Here is an 18,521-nt window from a genome sequence, read left to right on the forward strand (position 1 = left end):
TCCATGTGTGTGTGTTAAAGTACTTAGTATTCTAATAAATAAATAAATAAATAAATAAAAACCTTTGAAAATACCGGATTACAATTATGAGCTAAAAACTAGCCTGTTATTAATGTTATGTGTAGTGAATCATATGGGCTTTTGTAGTTGTCAAGTCCTGTAAAAACAGGTCAAAAAGATAGAAGAAACTGTTCTATGTGTGATTGTGTTGCTCCAAATAACAAATAGTGGTTTTTTTTTTTGGGTTACCCCAGGTTTTCTTACGCATCTAGCAACCCCATGTTGTGAACTTCCTACATAAACTAGTAGAAAAACTTATAATTTTAATTAATTAACATTGGTTATTATTATTTTTTGTTAAATAATTAAATTGGTAATTACTTGCTAGTAGTAATGCACGAACTCATAAAGCAAGTTTGATTTATTGTAATATCTTTTACATAGTAATTGTAACATTATAGAGGAATTTTTTAAGAGAACACTCCTAACCACTAAGATACTTAAAGTGATGGTGTTAAATTTAGTTTAATAAATATATATATATATATATATATATATTAGTAGTAGTCTAGCAACTTTGAACTAACCATTGGATTTTTTTTATTAAAAAAAAAATTAAAAACCATATAAAGCCTTAATAAAAAAAAATAATATATATATATATATATATTAGTAGTAGTCTAGCAACTTTGAACTAACCATTGGATTTTTTTTATTAAAAAAAAAATTAAAAACCATATAAAGCCTTAATAAAAAAAAATAAAATAGGTTTCCATCAGAAAACAAAAAATTAAATAGATTTGACTGTAAAAATTTTTAAATAAGTTTCAAATTCTTTGATTTTTTTCCCTTGGAAAAAATAAATTGATTATTCCCTTATAAAAAATTGATTCTTTACTTATAAAAAAAATAATAAAATAAAATACTAACACAAGCCTATGAGTAACCCATTAGACAAAACCCGGTATCGTTGCCTGCTTAAGACAAAATAAATATTGCCCATGAGTGGGATCATGGTCTAGGGTTTTCTCTTTCGGCTCAACTTGATTCGACCCTTTAACTAGCTAGTTAACAACCTGCTATGTCTAACCCATTGTGCCCATGGGCCAAGTAAAAATGGGGGGCTGGCCCATTAATAGCCCTTATACTCATCTACTTTTTCTACTATCCAATTCAAAATTTAAAATAATACAACCTCTTTCAAATAAATTTAAAAAAATTATCACTATTAAAAAAAAAAATTCATCAATACAAATTATGAAATAAACTTATCTTTTTGTTACATTTGTTTTCTATATATACATAAATAAAAAATTAAAATTAAAAATTAAAAATTAAAAAAGAAAAAGAAAAAGAAAAAAGAGAGAGAGAGAGAGTAAGGTTTTTGTTATTTTTACTTAACAACTTTTTAAAGAGGATATTTCAGTTAAAAACTTAAAAGAGCAATTTAGCATTATTACTTACCAATTTCTTTTTATGAACTTGTCAAAAAATTTGTTACACTAATTAAATTAGAATCTTTCACTATGTGATCCAAGCAATCCCATCCTATGTGATGGGCTATTTAAAATTGCCACAAAATTTTTGTCACGAGATTGCAAAGATGGTGAGTTCATAGTACTAATGGGGACAAAGTGGAATAAGCTGTGTATCTTGAAAAATAATGGTGGATTGAGTTTACAAGAACTTGAATCTTTTAACTTGACTATGTTGGCTAAGTAAGGTTGGAGAGTTAGTGTTAGTGTGTTACCTTCCAAAAGAAAAAAGCCCCCCTTTTCTTTTTTAATTTTTAATTTTTTTAAAAGTGTTGGAGAGTGTTAAATGTTCTAGACTTGATTTTGGAAAGAATTTTGAAGGCCAAGTATTATCGTAAATGCTCTGTTTATGCATGCTACGTTGGGTCCTTCTCCATCTTATACTTGGCACAATGTTCTCCAGTCCAGGTGCTGAAAAATTGGTAATGGAGAATCTGTTCAAGATTATCAAGAATTCAAGATCCTTGGCTCTATCGTGCTTCTTATCAGTTGTCACGAGATTATTTTGCCTGTTAATTGATTAATCCAGATATGAAGGTGGCTACGATCTAATTGATAGGGATACCCATTGGTGGAATTTGGAGCTTTTATATCATGCTTTTATGCTTGATTATGTTGCTAAAATATTGCAAATACCACTGTCACAGTTTGATGTTCCAGACATATATATATATATATATATATTCACATAATAGGGGAATTTTATTAGTGAAAGGAAACGTGCAGACAGAAAAATAGAGTTCAAACAAACTAAACTAGAGTAGCAAGACCTTGAAGACAACACCGGACTAAACAGAAACTATTACAACAACAGAAAAACAGAACAAGTCTTCCACTACACCCAAAACATAAACAGCAACTAAACATTACAAAAGACCGGGAAAAACTTATTTGCAGATCACTTCACGGGATGATGCAAAACCCATGGAATCCCCGTAGAGGCATTGCCACAAAAAGGTGGGGCATGAGTCATATTTGGATTGCTACAAAAAATCAGGTGAGTATTTTGTTCAGAGTGCTTATCATTTGAACTTAAAAGACAAAGGCTCAATAGCAAATTAGGGCATGTTCCACAAATTCAAAGTTTCATAATTCAAGGAGGAAATTAAGTATGCACTTTGGCAGTTACGATCAGCCATATTAAAAATTCAACTAGCAACTTCCTTTTTTCCTTTGTCTATCGACCTTTAGGATCCATAATCTCAGACAACACTGCCCTGGGGTTGGGGGATATCAATCCATCTGAATCCTTACTAGCAAAACTTCCTTGGCTTACTACAGTCACTTGACTATTGCTATTTTGATAGTTTTCCATTGCTACTAAAAATCATGTCATCACTTTCATTGACATCTGACATAGGGATCAAAGCATGCTCATCATCATCATTCATGTCAATTCCTTCTGCCAAATCAAGCTTGACATCTTTTTCTGCACTCTCTTGCAACTCCAATGCTAACTCAAGCCCCCCAACCACATCATTCATTGATGGTCGTTTGGTTCCATTGTCAAGCAAACAATTCTCTACAATCTCTCCAAATTTCTTCAAACATCTTGGTTCAATTTCCCCCTTAAAAGATGGATTAACAATTTGATCCAGCTTTCCATTGCGATAGCACTGCAGGACCAATGTTGCTAGACTCATTGGCGGCTCCTCAGTCGTACGTATGATCGGTGGCCTTCCACACAACACTTCGCACAACACCACACCAAAATAGTACACATCAGACTTCTCAGTTAGTTGTTGAAAGCGATAATATTCCGAATCCAAATATCTGAATGTACCCTTAACCACTGTACTAACATGGGACTTAGACATAAAGGGGCCAAATTTTGACAACCCGAAATCAGATACCTTGGCCAACCATTGATCATCTAATAAGATATTCGAACTCTTCATATCACGATGAATGATTGTATATGTCACACCTGCATGAAGGTAGTTCAATCCATGTGCTGCACCAATACAGATTTGGAGTCGTTGCTTCCAACAAAGTGGCTGATACTTGGTGTTATAGAGATGGTCACGAAGGGTCCCATGAGCCATGTAATCATAAACGAGTATCTTTTCATTGCCATCCTCACAATATCCAATTAGAGAAACAAGATGAAGGTGGCGGAGTCGAGACAACGTCGAGATTTCTGTTTTGAACTCCAGAGCTCCTTGTTGAGATCCGGATTTTAATCGTTTGATCGCAACTGGGGTAGCATCACTACCATTAATGTATCCTTTGTACACATCACCGAATCCTCCAGAACCAATAATGAATACTCTGTCAAAATTGTTGGTAGCTGCTTTAATCTCAGCGAGTGAGAAGTAGCGAGACAAACTACATGGTAGAGTTGACCCGCTTGCCTTTGTTGAGTTCTTGGAATACTTGACTCTTTTGGCTAGTCAGAAAATCAAGACTACAAGAATCAAGAGTATAGTAAAGCCGGAAACTCCACCACCAACGATGGCGATTATTGGTGTTCTATTATTCTTCAACTCTGTTGAATTTCTCCGTGGCACAGCCATTGGAGAGGTCAACAAAAGTGGGTGGGGGTTGGGTCCGGCAAGGTTGCCACGAGAGCTGTTTACTTTGAAGATTTGGATACCGTTCAAGATTGCATTGCTGAAATGAGTCGAATGGTCATCCGGATTAGCTTGTAGGGTGATAAAAAGGTTGATTTTCTTCTGTTTTTCTTCGCCAAACATTGACACAGCGTAATCCTTGTATATGGGAACACCATTGCTACCTGCCCATTTCATCACATTGGCTGCTGTCTCAGCTGATTGATTTGCTATGAAAATAAGAAACACTCGGTCGTGCATAGCAATAATCTCTGGTTGAAACTCACAGAAGTGTAGCCTAACAAGATAAACAAACCCAGAATCTACGGGAAATTCCCAAGTGAGATTGTAGCTCTTATTGATAGTTTTGTTCGTCCCCATAGTGCGGCAGTCCGGTATAAATCTTCCGGTGCGGTGTAGGCTGGTTGTTTGGTAAATTGTAGTTCAATAGTTGTGTTAATAGGTAGACATGAAAATCTATCTTCTATCAAGTAAATGTTGTCCGAACTCCAGCTCCGAAACCTTCCTGTATCTTCAGTGGGTGAGATGGAGCTCCCTCCAACATTTATTCTGTATACCATCTCGAGAGCAGTTCTGTTACCCATGAGGTACCGGTTCGGTTGGCCAATAAATTGGAGCCCTTCAACGTCAGACAGAGTGAAATAGAGATTAGCGGGTATGGACAAGATTTCAACTCCGTTGACAAAAGTGTTGAAGACGAAGCTCAAGCTCAGAGAAATGAAGGTTCAGGATCAACCCAGGCTCAACAGCACGTGCCTCGTGTGAAATTATAAACGGTTGTTGATACGCACCGTTTCATTAAAAGACATTAGTGATGCACACCATTTTGATCATGTAACTGGTGCTTATCTGTCATGTAGTCAGATGGTGTCGTTTTTGAGCTACTCAAATGTCAGTTACTGTGGCGCAAAAAACAATTACGATTGAGCTGGTGGTTCCGTAGATTTAGGCATATAATTTGGAATGTATCTATTCTGTTATAGCTGGATATGTAACTATATATATGATGGGGTATCTCAGATAGAGGGTAGTTTTTGTATTCACACTTTTCATTTTAATCCAGAAGATATTTTTCTCTCAATTCCATTCTCTCTTTCTCTCTCTATTCTCTACCTTCTTCTTCTTCATTGAGTGTTTTCCTTGTAATTCTCTTGTTTACTGTGTGTGATAAAACTGTTCATGGTATCAGAGCCATATGTTACTAAAACAATGGCAGCTACAAGTTCAACAATGGCAGGACTAAAACAATGGCAGCTACAAGTTCAACAATGGCAGGAGCTACGAGCTCAACAATGGCTGGAGCTACGAGCTCAACAATGGCTGCATCTTCGTCTTCAGTGTTTTCTTCAAATTCTGCAGTCACTATACTCAATCAATCACTTCTTTTGCTTTCTAATATGGCCAACATGATGACCAAAAAGCTGGATAATACAAACTATATAGTTTGGAGACATCAGATGACAATGGTGCTAGAAATGTACTCATTGTTTGAATTGATTAAAGAACCACAGTTGATTCTGGATCAATATCTCAAAGATCTCTTAGGTTCATATACAATGATTGTGAATCCTGAATTCTTGATTTGGAAGTCAAAAGAGAAGGTCTTGCTTACCTTCTTGAGTTCTACCTTGACTCCTTCAATTCTAGCACGCACTGTGGGGTGTTCTTCAGCATTAGAAGTCTGGAAAGTCCTTGAAAATAGGTTTTCCTCAATTTCAAGATCACATGTTATGAACCTTAAGGGTGAGCTTCACAATATCAGGAAGGGAGCTGATTCTGTAGATTCATATCTACAGAAGATAAAAGTTGTCAGAGACAAACTTTTGGCTGTTGGAGTAATTATGGATGATGAAGAATTGCTTCACATTACTCTCAAAGGACTTCCTAGAGTACAATGCCTTTAGGTCAGCTATAAGGACCAGGAGTACTCATGTGAGTTTTGATGATCTTTTAACTATGCTTAATGCAGAAGAGGAGTCTCTCAATGATGGATCTGAGATCAAAGATACCATCTTTGCTATGGCAGCAACATCCACTCCTAAACCTAATAACAATGGTTTTAACCTTCAATAAAGGAAGAGGTAGAGGTCATTTCAATAATCGAGGTGGTAGAGGTGGTAGAGGATCAAATGGACCATCTCAATTCTCTCCCTTCAATCAATTTCAGCAAACACAATATAATTCCAATGGAATTAAGTCAGAGAGACCAACCTGTCAGATTTGTGGAAAGATTGGTCACTTGGCCCTTGATTGTTACCATAGAATGGATTATGCTTACCAAGGTAAGCATCCACTCACCAAGCTTGAAACTATGGTCACTGCATCCAATGCTTATTTCACTCAAGATCAGCCTTGGCTTGCTGATAGTGTTGCAACAGATCATGTCACTTCCAGCCTTAGTCATCTCAGCTTCCCCAAGGCTTATCAAGGTCAAGAATATTAGATCACTGTTGGCAATGGCCAAAATCTTCCTATTACTCATCTAGGTAATGCTTCTATTCCTCTTTCTCAATCTGCCCTTCAACTCAAAAATGTTCTTAGAGTCCCTTCTATTGCTTCAAATCTTGCCTCTGTGCATAAAATCTGTCATGATAACCAATGCTGGTGTTATTTTGATGAGAATGTCATTTCAATTCAAGCCTTAGCCACGGGGAGAGTTCTGTACCAAGGCAAGAGTGAAGATGGTGTATACCCCATCTATCCTCAAAAGGCTTCTCAACTTACCTTGTCTCCCAACACCTGTAATAGTGCCTTTAAAGTTTTTGTTTTCAATAAAACTCTTTGGCATTTTAGGCTTGGGCATCCATCTAACCGAGTTCTCACTCATTTGTTTCCTAATGCCAAATTTAGCTTACATAAGTGTACTCTTATGAATACTGATTGTACACACTGCTTATATGGCAAAATGCACAAGTTACATTTTCCTAAGTCTTTCTTTATTGCATCATCTCCATTTGAGCTTATTCACTCTGACTTGTGGGGTCCTGCCCCTATTCCCTCTATAAATGGCTTTAAATACTATGTTTTGTTCATTGATCATTTTACTAGATTTACATGGATCTATTTACTCCATTCTAAGTCTGAAGTTTTTCCTAAGTTTGTTCAATTTAAAGCCATGGTTGAGACTCAATTTTCTACTAAAATTAAAACCTTTAGGTCTGATGGTGGTGGTGAATACACCTCAAATGCTTTCAAAACTTACCTCTCACAGCAAGGTATTGTTTATCAAATTTCTTGTTCATACACTCCTCAACAGAATGGTTTAGTTGAAAGGAAGCACAGACACCTTATTGAAACCACCATCACTCTCTTGTCTCAAGCTTCACTACCTTCTTCCTATTGGTCTTATGCAGTCCTTACTGCTGTTGATGTCGCGGAAGCCTGAAGAGAAAGCACACACGATGCTCTCTTGATGAAACAGAAACTAAATTGTTAGTTTCTGGTAGTAAACCTCGAATTTATGAGGGGTTTCCCTGAATCCACAAGGAGATAAAATTGGAATCCACCAGAAGAAAAACTAACAAAATGTCTATGTTTATTGATAATAGTCTGCTTTGCCTTTGACGGCTACAAAACATATAAATACTGAGCAAAAACGTTTAAAACCCTAATTCGCACTAATTAAGCGATTAGGTTACAAAATTGCCGAATTTTACCAAAAATGGCAAAATTGAGTTAAACGCAGAATCATAAACTACTGACCTTAAGGGCCGTCCCAAAATAGACGGGACCTTATTCTGACTTTTAAACTAAAAGTTATTAAGGAAAAATAAATATTACTATAAATAGCAAAAACACTGTTTTCGGGGCCCTAACGAAGGAATTTGCCTAAAATTTGGCGATGTTCATGAATGACTCTGGATCAGAACGCCGTTTCTCTTCAATCTGCCAAATTTCATGCAATTCCGACACTGTTACCTCTGATGGCCCCTATTAGCACCCCACTTTGATCTTGTGTTGTGACTTCTTGCGCCCTTGCTGCTCCAAAAAGGCATATGCTATCTGTTCTACATCAGTTGTGCATTTGATTAATTTGCTTCCCACATTTGTCCTTGCATTTCATTCTCCCTGGAATAAACTTTATTCTGTTTCTCTTGATCTTTCTTAACTCAAAGTGTTTGGCTATGCTTGTTACCTCCATCTCAAACCTTATACTCTTCACAAACTTGAACCCAGATCCACTGAATGCATTTTTCTTGGCTACCCTATAGGCACAAAGGGCTACTTATGCTTAGACCTGAAAACCAAACACTTATATACCTCCAGGCATGTTATTTTCAATGAATCCAAGTTTCCTTTTTCCTCTCTCCTTTCTTCTTCTCCTTCTACTTCCTCACCTACTCTATCTATTGATCTTTCTTGGTTTTCCAATCTGTTGTATCTACATTCTTCAAATCAACCCTCAGTTCTAGTTCTATATGCTGTCACTACTCCTACTGTGTCCACTGTCAATACATCTAATGTCACTACTCCCACTGTGTCCACTATCAATACATCTAATCTTCCTTCTTAGTCTCCCTCAGAAGCTAATACTTTCTCCTCTCCATCTGCTACTTTACCTCCCCTGCCTTCTCAGCCTCCCTCAAATACATTGCCTACCTCAATTCCATCTCTGTCCATTCCTCCATCAACTTCTTTATCTGATATGACTTCTGTTCAAGGCTGTGTTACAAATCACCATCCTATGCAGACTAGATCCAAGTCTGGTATCTCTAAACCTCATCCCAAAGTGTGTTACAAGGCTGTGTTGGACTATGCTCTTACTGAACCTCCTACCTATAAGGTTGCCTCTCAATATCCTAAGTGGTGTGAGGCCATGGATGCTGAATTTCAAGCCTTGCAAAGGCAGTAGACATGGTCTTTGGTTCCTACCCCTCCCAATGTTAATCTGGTTGGATGTAAATGGGTCTACAAGTTGAAGTTGAACAGTGATGGTTCCATCTCAAGGTATAAGGCTAGATTGGTAGCCAAGGGTTTTCATCAACAGGCAGGAATTGATTTTCATGAAACCTTTAGTCCTGTCATCAAACCTGCTACTGTGAGACTTGTCATTGCTATTGTTGTTAGTTACAATTGGAGTTTAATGCAACTTGATGTCTCAAATGCTTTTTTACATGGATATCTTAAGGAGGATGTTTATATGCAGCAGCCACCTGGTTATATGGATTCTCTTCACCCTTCTTATGTGTGCAAACTTCATAAGTCCTTGTATGGTCTCAAATAGACTCCTAGAGCCTGGTTTGAGAGGTTCACTTTCCACCTTCTCCATTTGGGATTCACTGCCTCTTTAGTTGACAGCTCTCTCTTCATTTTTCAATCCTCAAGCACCATTATCTACCTATTATTGTACGTGGATGACATTATTGTTACAGGCAATAGTGCTTCTCAGGTTGCTCATCTCATTACTGCCCTCAGTCAGGTGTTTGAATTCAAGGACTTGGGTCCCTTAAGCTACTTCTTGGGAATATAGATTTCCCCTACTTAGCATTGCATCTCTCTAACTCAATCTAAGTATGCCTCTGATGTCTTACATAGACTCAATTCCAAGCCTGTGAAGACTCCTTGTTGTTCATCTTCTCGTTTGGTGCCTCATTTTGGTGTTCTCTTGACTGATCCTACTGTGTATAGAAGTATGGTAGGCGCTCTTCAGTACCTAACATTTACAAGACCAAATTTGGCTTTCAGTGTCCATCAACTTTGTCAGTTCATGAGCAAGCCCACTTCAGTCCACTTGGAAGCTACTAAACGTGTCCTTAGATATCTCAGGGGCACTTTAAATCATGGCATTTCTTTCTCCCCTGGCCCCTTGTCTCTCACTGCTTTCTCTGATGCAGATTGGGTAGGGGACCCCACAGACAGACAATCCACCACAGGTTTATTGGTTTTTCTTGGTCCTAATCCAATTTCTTGGTCTACCAAGAAACAACCAACTATCTCACGCTCCTCCACAGAGGCTGAGTATAGAGCCTTAGCAACAACAGCTGCTAAACTTTCCTGGTTACGAATTTTGTTCAAAGCACTTCGTATTTTTCTTCCTTATGTTCTAGTCATATGGTGTGATAATGTGTCTGCTATTGCTCTATCTACCAATCTTGTCTTCCATTCACAAACCAAGCATTTGAAGGTTGATTATCACTATGTTAGGGAGAAAGTTCTTCGTAGGGATCTCAAAACTGGGTTTGTTTCTGGTAAGGATAACTTGGCCGATATTTTTACCAAGCCTTTACCTGCTCCTCCTTTTCTGTCTTTCCATTCCAAACTCTTGGTGGGTTTCTCCCCCCTCTTGTTTGAGGGGGGATGTGGAAGATGAAGCTCAAGCTCAGAGAAATGGAGGTTCAAGATCAATCCAGGATCAACCCAGGCTCAACAGCACGTGCCTCGTGTGAAATTATAAACGGTTGTTGATACGCACCATTTCATTGAAAGACATTAGTGATGCACACCGTTTTGATCATGTAACTGGTGCTTATCCATCATGTAGTCAGACGGTGTCGTTTTTGAGCTACTCAAATGTTAGTTATTGTGGCGCAAAAAACAGTTACGATTGAGCCGGTGGTTCCGTAGATTTAGGCGCATAATTTGAAGGTATCTATTCTGTTATAGCTGGGTATGTAACTATATATATGATGGGGTATCTCAAATAGAGGGTAGTTTTTGTATTCACACTTTTCATTTTAATCCAGAAGATATTTTTCTCTCAATTCCATTCTCTCTTTCTCTCTCTGTTCTCTACCTTCTTCTCTGTTCTTCTTCTTCATTGAGTGTTTTCCTTGTAATTCTCTTGTTTACTGTGTGTGATAAAACTCTTCAAAAAGCAAATGAACTGGAATCGCTTGGAGTGAAGGTTAAGTTCAGCTTCTCATCTTCCTCGATGTTGACACAGAACTCTCTATATATGGTATCACCAGGATCGCCATCAGCATCAGCAGTAAGTGAAGTGCTAAAGTTGCTAAGAAGAGTAAAAGGTCCAACTTTGACGGAGAAGAGGGCTTTAGACGGGTCAAAATTTCCATACGAAGCCGGGTAGAAGTATAGTGGAACGAATTTTTGGCCGGTGGTGATTGGGAATATGTAGGTGAATGAGGAGACAGACAAGCGGGCAGTGGTATAGGGTACTTGGGAAGCAGATAAGGATTGGTTAAGTGAGTTTGTGGCTAGAGAGGCCTGGTTTTGTGATAGTTCTTGAGGGAAGAATTTTGAATTGACATCTCCAGTCCAGGTCCGACCATCTAATGCAGTCGAATTGTCAGAGGAGCCATAGTTAAGGATAATATTATCATCTGCTTTGTAAGGAGACAGAGAGTTAATGGCTAATGTGTTGGACAAGTGGAGCAGCAAGAAGGAGGTAAAGAGTTGTGAAAGTTAAACATGGTAGGACTGTGGTGCAAAGATTAGTGTTGCCCATTGTAGCAGAGACAGGGAGAACGAGTGTGAGTGATTTTCAAAAGAAAACAATTAAAAAGTTTTTTTCGATGTATAAAATAATTAAAAAGTTATTACAAAAGAATGTGATAATTGATATAATTCGTTCAAGTGGACAAGTTGATTTATTAATAATATGATGTCGAGACTATTCTTTCCGCGTGAGTAATGATGTGATAACTGATAACTGATAACTGATAGTTTGGTAGGTGGAAAATTATTTCATACAATATCAAATACAACAAAAAAGAATGAGAGAAGAGAAATTAAGAAAACAATAGAAAAAAAAGGGCGACAACTCATTTCCTTAAAAATAAAAAATAAAACTCATCTTTTATGATGAAAATTTTAAGTCTCGCTTCGTTTGTACACACGAGCTAAGCAAAATAAAATAAAATAAAATAAAATAATTGACTAGGCAAGGTTTTAGTTCTTATTTAGACTTATTATCAACATTACTTTTTTTTATATGCCATTGATAATCTACCAATTTTTTTCCTATAAATTCCTCTTTGTCACATATAGAGAATGAATAAGATTATATCAATCGTTACATGTGAAATCCCAATACAAATTGAAATTGACCAAAACACACCAAAATAAACTAGAGTTAAGAGGATTCATGGTTAATAGATGCTATTAGGCCATTTGTGAATAAATTATTTTAGAAAAAAATTTATGCCACTTTCATGAAAAATATAAAAAATTATTAAAAAGAATTAGTTTTTTTTTTTTTCTTATAAAAATTTTTTAAAAATATTTTTTAAACATTGACCTTTAGGATATTTATTAACTTTTTCCTATATATATATTTAAAGAATAAAAGAAAGAAAGGGCAAAAGTGGCAGAGAAAACAAAGACTAATAAAAAGAACAAGAAAAATAAGAGGAGTGGGGCAGGGAAGAGTGAAGACTTGCGAAGTCTTGAGGAAGAAACCAAAATGATTGGAAAAGTGATAATGCACTCCAAATATTTACGTTTTTGGTTTCTTTTATGGTCAATACAAAAAAAGCTACAAAGATAAGATCATTGACGAAGAAATGAATACACGGACACAAAGAAGAAATTTGGTCTTCGGCATAAAATGTGCTCCACGCCCTCAGGGAAATTGCACTGGATAACGAAGTCCTTAGAGTCAAGCAAATTGTCTTGTGGAAGATTTTTGATATGATGGATATTTTATGCAATAATAATTGTATCTAGTCACAACAATTTTTTATAAATTTTTTCACAATTATGACAATGTATATTAAGATTTTTTTTATTATTATTGAAGAATGAAGATATACTATGCTTGATGTATAATGAAAAAAAAAAAAAAATCACATACCAACAGAGACGGACTTAGTATTTTAAGCTAGCAAGGGCTAGAGTATAAAGAAAATAGAAAACTCCAAATAGACATTCATATAGTATTAAAAATTTATAAATACACAAAATCGTTGTTTTTCAATACATTAAGATACAATCATCTACAACCAAAAAAAAAAAACAAAAGCAAAAACAAAATATTTTTTTTTTAATATTAAGCTAGCTAGGATTTTTATTTTTTGAAGTTAGAGCATTTACAGTAATGGTGCTAAAAATTTTAGCTTCTAGTACCTCAAATAACTAATTTATTTATTTTACCATTTCACTTTACAATACACCTAATATCAAATGTTTTTTTTTTTTTACTTTATTTAAAATAATATAAACAATTCATTAAAATAATAAGGAACATGGACAATTTGAGTGTTTTAATTAAAAGAAGATATATAATTTTAATAAAATATTGTATTTTATTTTTAATAACCTGCTACAGCCAACTGGTATTTATACCAGATTACTATAGTTGCAAAAAATTTAACTTTAACTTCTCCAATAACACATGATTTTTTTGTTCTTTGGTGGTAAAATAGTTTTTCTTTTTCTTTTTTTTCTTCTAAAATACAATCACCATTGTGAATATTTTTATTATTTTTGTTAAGTTTTTGGGTTTGATAATCGCTATTTGAGGTAGGATAGCTAGACTGATTGGAGAGAAGGGAGGCCCAACTACAAAAATGAAATATAGAATAAATAAATAAAATTGGACCCGGGAGGCCGAGTCCCCTTGGGCCCCCAAGTATAGACTGATTTTTTTTTATTTCTCGTCCCCACCCCTTTTTCCCCCACGCTTGTCCCCTGCCCTCTTAAATTTCTACTTCTATCTACTAACTATATAAAAAGAGCCAATAGCTCTCGCTACAGTACTTTTGGTTTATTCAACTTTTGTTTTTTGTAATAAGCCAAAAATGTGAGTTTGATGAGAAAGAAAAAATTTTAACATTAAAAAAATATTATACCGATATCATTTTCACAATAAATAAGTAACAAGTTATTATTGACTCATTCTAAAAAAAAAAAAAAAAAGTTATTATTAACTATTATTGGTGGGGAAAAATACTTTTAGTGGTTAGCTTAAATTAGAATCATTAATAACTTACAATTGAAGATTTGTTGTAAAAGTATTGTAGAAATATTGTAAACGTAACACTTAGTATTTAATATTATTACTACAACTAAAAATAAAGGTATTGTAAAAAAAAAAAAAAAAAAAAAGTACTGCATCCACAACGTTTTCATAACAAATTTTCGGTGATAAATTGTTATTCTAATTTAAACTTACCAATGAAATTACTTTTTGACCACCAATAACAACCCGTAACAACTTACTACTTATGATTTGTAACGAAAATGTTGTGAACATAGCATTTCTCTTGTAAAAAATGTTAAGACATCTTGTTGTCGTCACAATATTTTCATAACTGCTCAGGTGTCAATTCTTTACTAGTCAAAGTAAAATATAACAAAGTTATAAAAGCATTATGAAAATTTTGTCATTCTTTGTGTTTCTAGAAAAATTTTTTTACTAGTCAATTTTTGTTGAGCCAAAATTCACTATTTCACGTACAGTTTCTTAGGTTGATTTTTTGTATTTTTTTTTTCTTTATGCACCATTTTACGTAAAAGCACATAGTTTCACACACACTCACACAAACACACACCAAAAAAAAAAAAAAAAAAAAACAAACAAACAAACAAACAAACAAACAAAAACAAAAACAAAAACAAAAACAAAAACAAAAACAAAAAAACAAAACAAAACAAACAAAAACTTATGATTAAAACACTTTTCAACCTTTATGTTTTAGGTAATTCACAATTCCTCCTTAAACTTTAAAATCAAGCAATTTCCCCCTTGATATTTTGGAAAAGAGCAATATGTCATATTGTTGTTCTCTCAATTAAACCCTAATGAAAACTTATGATTCTTGAAATATTTCATTGTGTAATGTCTAAAATACTCCCATTAAATTTTAAAATGCCAAAAATTTTATTTATGTATTTTGAGTTTTAGATGGTAGTAATGTTTAGAAAGTTGGAATGGTAATATAAGGTATTTTATTTCCTTGCCTTTTGTTATCTTTTTTTTTTTTTTTTTTCTTGCCTAAAATGGGTGTTCATTAAAAACTAATTAAGCTAAAGATTGCACTTAGTCTCATGTAGAATGATAAAGAAGAAAGTATGAATGACAAAATTTTCATTGTGTATGGTTGAAGGTATTTGATGAAGAGTTTCAATTGTAGCATATGATATCTTTCATTGCAAAAATTTAAATATTGTGACATGGTTTTAGCAAAACTCAATTGCTTATTGTTGGAAGATGATAATATTAATTATCATTCTTAGAAGTTTTTAATGAGTAGATATTGTCTTTAGCAAATAGGTATCAAAATTATTATACGAATGAGATTAACTTTGTACATTATATATTTTTTATTTATATAGTCTCATACTTCTTTAAATAAAAATTCTATCTTAATTTTTTCACTCAAGAGGTAGCATGTGCCACCCACACTGGTTTTTTTAAAACTCATAAACATAAAAATAAAAAATAAAAAATAAAAACAATTGAGTCCTAATATTATAAAAATTTCTAAAACATAGCAATACAATAATTCAAGTATTAAAAATCATAAAAAAAAAAATTAAAGAATTACAATACAACAATAAAATATTTACATCTTTATCATAAAAATATTAATTTAATAATATAACACCAAAAGACATCAATATTTAAAGTTAAAAGTTAAAAAGTATATTTGTAGTATAAATAAAAACCTATAAAATTATTTTAAAAATAATTTTTTAATTTTTTATATAAACAGTGCAAGGTCTTCCAATACCCACTCCTACCCTTAAACCCATTTCATTGGCCCTATTTGCCATGCAAAATGGGTAACACCAAAAGACATAAATTTTTTAAAGTTTGAAAGTTAAAAATTATATTTGCAGTATAAATAAAAACCTATAAAATTATTTAAAAATAAGTTTTTAATTTTTATATATAAACAGAGCAAGGCCTTCCAATATCCACTCCAACCCCGAACCCATTTTGAGGGAAGGAGTTAACCCTCATCCTTGGCCCTATTTACCATGCAAAATGGGTAACACCAAAAGACATCAATATTTAAAGTTTGAAAGTTAAAAGGTATATCTGCAGTATAAATAAAAACCTATAAAATTATTTTAAAAATAATTTTTTAATTTTTTATATATAAATAGAGTAAGGTCTTCCAATACCCACTCCTACGCCTAAACCCATTTCGAGGGAAGGATTTAACCCCCATCCTTGGCCCTATTTGCCATGCAAAATGAGTAACACCAAAAGACATCATAAATTTAAAATTTGTAAGTAAAAGAGTAATGTACATTCCCAACATTTTCGAAAAAATCCCTACATAGCAAGCTGTAACTAGTGAGTAAAAAAATGATGTTAATAAGTGGTGGGTTCAAATTATAACCAGTAGCAACTTGCCTCATAGGATTTGTTGTGAAATTGTTATAAAAATATTGTGGACGCAACATTACTTAGGGGACATTTGATTCGCCATAATGTGATACACATTTCAGTCATATTACTGTAATGTTTCCATATGGTGTTTGGTTTGTTTATTTTTACCTAACATTACAGTAATCTAAAAATGCCAAAAAATTCACATTACTATAACTTATGGAAAAAAATTATCCCTACCCATAGATTTTTTATTACAAAATTGTCCTTGGATATAATTTCAATTTTCAAGAACAAAATTGAAATATTGTATCCTAACCTACTCTCTCTCTCTCTCTCTCTCTCTCTCTCTCTCTCTCTATGAAGAAATTTTGTTCTATGACTGTGTGTGTGAGTTATGTATTCTAGGGTTTTGAGCTCGATGTTATTCTTTCAAGGAGGCAAATTAAGTGGGTTTTCATCATTTATTTGGTTCTTGAGTTAATTTTTTAGGACCATCAAGTGTGATTGTCAACACAACACAAAGATAACTTTGCTTTGACTTGTTGCAATTTTGCTCTAGAGGCAAATTCAATACCATCGTCAAAGTGAATGAAAGCAAAGTAAGCTACTAGAGCTCTAATCTCTAACAATGGAATAATTAACGAATACTCATTACTTTTTTAATAAGAAATATTTTTCCTCTTATGTCAAGGAGAATTCTTGTTTTCCACACCAAGTAAATTCATTTTCTTCTACACTAAGGAAATACCTTCCTTTCTACACCAAGGAAAAACCTTCCCTACTACATCAAGGAAACCCAAACCAAAACTAATTAGGAATTTGAGGCAATATTCAACAAATCTCCACATTGACTCAAATTACATCAGGCAATCTTCATTCTTTATCGAAAGAATTCTACCTTAATCCAATCAAGCTTTCCTTGAACAATTTGATCATTGATTTTGAGAGCTCGAATATGTGTGAAAACATAAAAGCTGTTTAGACCCCTAAATTAAAACTTACGGGTTGGTTGATTTTACTCTAACTTAAACTAAGTGCAGAATAGAGTAAAGGCGAGTGAACAAACAATGAAACTACTCTTAGCCATATTCAACTAATCACAGTAGTAAAATGAAAAGCTAATAGAGTAGGGAAGAATAATGCAAACACAAAATAACACCGCGATGTGTTATCGAAGAGGAAACTGAAGAACTCGGCGAAAAACCTCTCCGTCACCCTCTAAACGGTAAATCGATCTGTTAGAGAATAAGTTGGAGTACACGAAAAACAAAAGACCCTCCAAGCCTAGTCTACCCCATGTACTCGAGTCCTCCAAGCTCCTGCTACCAACTGACTTGATGAAGTCTTGTTTTCTCTAGCTCTCCAGATCATGCAATTCAGCCCGATTGCATCCACCAAACAAATGGCTTCTTCCAATGCTTCCCAGCAACACCAAAACCTCACTTTACACTCAAAATGGGTGTGGTAAGTGTTCGAGCTATCAACCTCTCAAGGATTTGGATATGAAGAGGTAGGAGTTAAGGAAAACCACAATGGATTGTGTAAAGGATTGTGGGTATGACAATCTCTAACTCTCAAGGGTTGTGGCTAAGATTTTGTCTTTGAAAAGCACTCCTCTCAATATGTGGGTAATGATGGTATATATAGTGTGGGTGAGGACATGGTGTGTCAAATATGACAAAATAGCAAAATAGAATGTTTCGCGGGTATCTCGCAGGAAGGCCTTACCCACGAAATACTCACGAAAACTAGCTGTCACCATCTGTCATGACTCTTCGCATTCCAGCCATGTACTCAGCAAATAGCTTTACTTCGCGGGAAGACTTCTCCTAAGCTACTTGTGAAAACTCATTTGATCTTTAATGTTGCCTTGAGTCTTCACACTTTCTCTCACACACAACCCATACAATGAAATCCCACATACAATACAGGATACATAAGATTGAACATAGCTACAATCAAATTTGGCACGGAATTAAAGCCAACACAAAATAGTTGTAAATCACAACTTTACAAATTCCACATCTAAGCCAAAACTTGTGGGCACATCTACCTTGAACCAAAGTCAAAGATGCTCTAGACATAATTTTCTCTTTTACTTCACCAAGATCCAACCTCGAGTTTTGATACCAATTGTTATGCAACAACGAAAGCTATAACATCAATTAT

The 18,521-nt window shown here is 34.5% G+C and overlaps 1 pseudogene; it reads right to left on the reverse strand.

Annotated features, from left to right (window-relative positions):
- Positions 1-2,347: 2,347 nt before the first annotated feature.
- LOC112041171 (receptor-like protein kinase FERONIA) lies at positions 2,348-4,707 on the reverse strand (annotated as a pseudogene).
- Positions 4,708-18,521: the final 13,814 nt, after the last annotated feature.

Source organism: Quercus suber, unplaced genomic scaffold, assembly GCF_002906115.3.
Source record: "Quercus suber isolate HL8 unplaced genomic scaffold, Cork oak 2.0 scaffold_776, whole genome shotgun sequence".
NCBI classification, from domain to species: domain Eukaryota; kingdom Viridiplantae; phylum Streptophyta; class Magnoliopsida; order Fagales; family Fagaceae; genus Quercus; species Quercus suber.